Source organism: Pituophis catenifer, unplaced genomic scaffold (genome assembly GCF_029215685.1).
Source record: "Pituophis catenifer annectens isolate HBS135680 unplaced genomic scaffold, rPitCat1.0.hap2 SCAF_2, whole genome shotgun sequence".
Taxonomy (NCBI): Eukaryota; Metazoa; Chordata; class Lepidosauria; order Squamata; family Colubridae; genus Pituophis; species Pituophis catenifer.
Window position 1 is genome coordinate 237,324,501 of NW_027256882.1, and position 4,447 is coordinate 237,328,947.

The window sequence follows — 4,447 nt, forward strand, 5'->3', positions numbered from 1 at the left end:
ACTCCTAAAAATAATCCCTCCATGCAAACCACATCCAGTTGTTGAATTATGTCAAAATGTTCTGATTTGGGATACCTAGTGATTATAAAAAAATTAAGTAAAATCTTTCTGCAAAATATGCAAAGCCAAATAAGAGTTGAAGTGAGTAACATTGCCTGAAAAATGCAAGACTACAGTGGGTATAAAAGGTTTACACACTATTAAAATGCCAGGTTTTTGAGATGTAAAAAAAAAAAAAAATCAGATAAAGATGATAAATCACTTCAGAATTTTCCCCCCTTTAATATAACATATAAACTGTAGAAATTGAGAAATAAACTGAAATCTTTTTTTTTTGGGGGGGGGGGAGAGATAAAAAAAACCTTACCATAACATGGTTGTGTAAGTTTGCACACTCTTATAAGTAGGGATGTGGCTGTGTTCAGAATGAACCAATCAGATTCAAACTGATGTTAAATAGTAGTCAGGACACACGAGCCATCAATTAAAATGGATGTGTGAAACATGAAGAACTAGAACTGTCAATGCAGAAAGATGATTTAGTAGATATCATGGAAACCTGGTGAGATTAAAAATCATGAACAGAATGCAAGAATGGTAGGATGTAACCTATTCAAAAGGGGAGAACTGACTAAAGGGAAGAAGTGGCATTTATGGGTAAGGCAAGTAAACAGCATGTACTGAGATCCAGGAATTGTACACAAAGGTTCTAAAAACATCTTGGTAATTTTCCAAGGAAGGGGAAACCACCAAGATATTTTTGGAGCCAGGTGCTAGAGATTGTCAAGCCTGGTAGAAAATGTAGATAATGCTCTTCTAGACACTAGGATGACTGGCAACGCAAATGGTTTAAGATAGAAGCTGGAAGGAACAGAACAAATTACTCTGGGAAATGAGAGGGGGAGGTTGAAAGATAAGAAAATCAAGACCAAATGCTAATTTACAATGAGTCAAAGTATTAACAGAGGTAAATGATCAGAGGAGAGAGAGAACAGGCGGCGTGTAAGGTGTGATTTAATGTTTCAGCAAAGGAAAATTTAAATATAGAAAAAGTTTCAAAGATAGTATTGCTGCCTGATTGTAATCATCACTTATGGAAAAAAAGAAGGGATGACAGACACCTTGAACTTCCTGATGTGATAAGTGCATTTGTGCAATCTGTATCATGAATAAAAGCAAATATATGCTGTAATTATGGATGCTTTTGACAGGTGGCTTTGCCCACAGATTTAGTTATCTCCTAACATTCATTTGGAGTTTTGCTCCCCGTTTTGCCTGTGCAAGCCTCTTCAGCTTTAAGAAATTCTGTGAGCCTCCATCTTAAGTTGCTGGAGATCTCCTGGGGATTCAGGGCCTCTTGCTGTTTGGCCTCCTACCTCAGCATCAAAATTCAGAACCTTGTCAAGCTGTAACAATGAGCAGAAAGCATTAAAATGTAAATGCAAAGCCCTTCATTACCACAGGAACAATCAAAGGCATCCGAATAGGATTCTAGGAGATTATACAGGCCAGTGATGCACATATGAAAGAGTTCTGGGTGTCTTGGAGCACAAGTTAAAAAGATACAATTGTATGAAACATTTGCAGAAAAAGCAAATGGAATGCAGCTAGTTCTCAAGTTACAACCACAATTGAGCCCAAAACTCCCTAGTTCAGATTATCCCAATTGTTATGGCCATTTTTGAGAATTCTGGGAGTTGAACTCTATACATCTGGAAGATGCCTATATTGGAAAGCAATGGCTTAGATAATTGGGGTCCCTTTCCATCCTTAGATTCTATAATTCTATGAAATTTTAAATCCATTAATAAAAAGAGTTCTACTCCTATTCTGAGATGTGTGATTTATCTCATTATAAAAGGTAGAATTAACACCTTGCCAAAAGCTAATTTAATAATTCTATCGAATATAATCAAGTATTTTTAATTCAGATACGCGTGTTATTAAAATAGTGCTAAGAATCACTTCTGCACATCCGTGTGTGTGTTTGTGTAAATGTATGCAAGAGACAAAAACAAAACAACCAAGAAATCAAGATTATAGAATACATTCTGATCAGGGAAATGTTTTTATAACATTCCCTAGTTACATTTATCTGTTCAGAGCAGCTTAAAAGCGAGTGCTGAGCTATACTCACTCACCAGTATGACATAAATCAGGTAGCTCAATGGTTCTCAACCTTTTCTTCAACACGGACCCCTTTTAAATACCTTTTGTGGCCACAGACCACAGCCACAGAGCCCCAAGACTTAAATTTAAATCATAACATTTCTTCAAGCTTTCGAGGACCCCGTGACCTTGTGGCCCCTCAGGTGTCACGAACCACAGGTTGAGAATCATTGGGGTAGCTTGAAGAAATTAATGCCCCAAGTTCTTCCTAACTCACTGGAGGCTTTTTTTTTTTTTAATTTGATTTATATGCCGCCCTTCTCCGGAGACTCAGAGTGGCTTAAAATGCGTTAAGCAATAGCCTTCATACTTTTGTATATTTATACAAAGCCAGATTATTGCCCCCACAAACTGGGTCCTCAATTTACCTACCTTAGAAAGGATGGAAGGCTGTCAACCTTGAGCCTGGTGAGATTTGAACTTACTTTAATTGCAGACAGCAGGTGTTAATCACAATGCTATCAGTCTGCTGAGCCACCAGGCATGCTACAAAAATGTAAAGAAAGGCACTTTGGTGAATAAACAAAACCGGGCAGTGGCCACTGGAAGGATCTTCTGACTTACCTGTGGCGTGACAAAAGAGGAGGAAGGTGCTATGAGCATTAACATGCAGGATCTGGTCACTTAGGAAAGGTGGTAGCAGTGTAACTGGAGCATGATCTGTGACAGACCAAACTTCAGGCTGGGGGCAGCTGGGTGAAGAGAAATCACTTCCAACACAGGACAAAGAGGTACCAGTAGGAGGAAAAGCTACAGAAGCGGAAGCTGTGGCAGAAGAGGACAGAAAAGGAAAAAGAAGAAGAAAAGGGAACTAAGGAAAAAAGTTTCCAAGAAACATTTCACATGCCAAAAAAATAATGTGCATACGAAAGAAAAAGAAGAGGAAAAAACAGAAAACAGAAATGTAAAGGAAAGTCATGGGGATTCCTCTTTACTCCATTCTGTGTCAACCAAACAAGAAACCAAACCTTTGTGGATTTTATTGTGATAAGATCAATCTAAGGCTCAATAATAAAGATGAATGCAATTAATTTCAATATTTATTCCATAACCTTTTCACATATACATAGTTAAGATAGAAAAATAAAAGCAAAATGAATCATACAAAATATAAAACTATTCACAGCAATACCATCTAAGAGAGGTCGGGGAGTTAACAAAAAAAAATTGGGGATAAATTTGCCTACTAAGCAAGGAGATTTCTTGCTATTCCTAACCTCCCTGTTTCTTGTAACACAAAGGAGAGACACAGAGACAGCAAAATACAAGTATTAAAACTGTACATCACAAAAGAATTTTACATACAAATAGTGCCACTGTGAACCACATTTAATGTATTTTAATCCATGAAGAGATAAAAACAGTTTTTGGGCAGTTTTGGTTTGTCTGTCTTGTTTCTTCACTTGCTTTTTTCAAATGTTGAGGGATGACGTGACAAAAGTGTGAAAACATTTGGCAAAATTGGCTATGGGTGGTGTAATCTGATTACTTTCCAACTGTGAAAAAGGTTGAAAAATAAGTATTCTCTCTCACCTCTTCAGGGACATCCATCAAATGTTTGTCAAATTCTGCATTGTAAACACACAAGGCTCTCAAAATGTGTATAGTTTGGTGACAGTGCCTCCCCATCGTCCACTTAAAAAAATCCCAAAATGTAGTTAATGTGGCAGTGTCTAAGACCTTTTATTTTTAAATCTCTTTTCTAAGTTACATTTCCCTATAATCCAAAATTGAGCACTTATAGTGATTACCATAGCATCTCTAAAAATAATAAAACAAAATCATTTAACCAAAACGTATCCCTGAGAACCTTATGCAAATCTATCCAGACCTGTCCCAATATACAGCATATTCTACAAAAAGTACACAAACTGTTTGGGAAAACTTAAATGCTTCTTTCATCAACTATAGTTAACAGACAAAATACGATGACGGCAGTACATTAAGCATTATAAATCACTAGATGCAAAGAAATGTCCAAAACTGGACAAAAAGCCTATAATTTACCAATCTGATAAACTAAATATTATTTCCAATTTGGAATTAAACTGAAATTAGATTTTTAACAGCAGTTAAATATATGCAAGCTGTAGCTACTTAAATCCTTTTTGGCATGGATCTGCAAAAAGAGTTAATTTTACTTTCTATGGAAACAGGAAATAAAGTAGTATGTGCAAATGTTAAATCAACCTCAAGGGGAAAAAAAGTTTGAAATTTACAACTGGCCATTTAAAATAAAAATTCAACGAACACATGAGAAAAATAAATGTGGAACAAA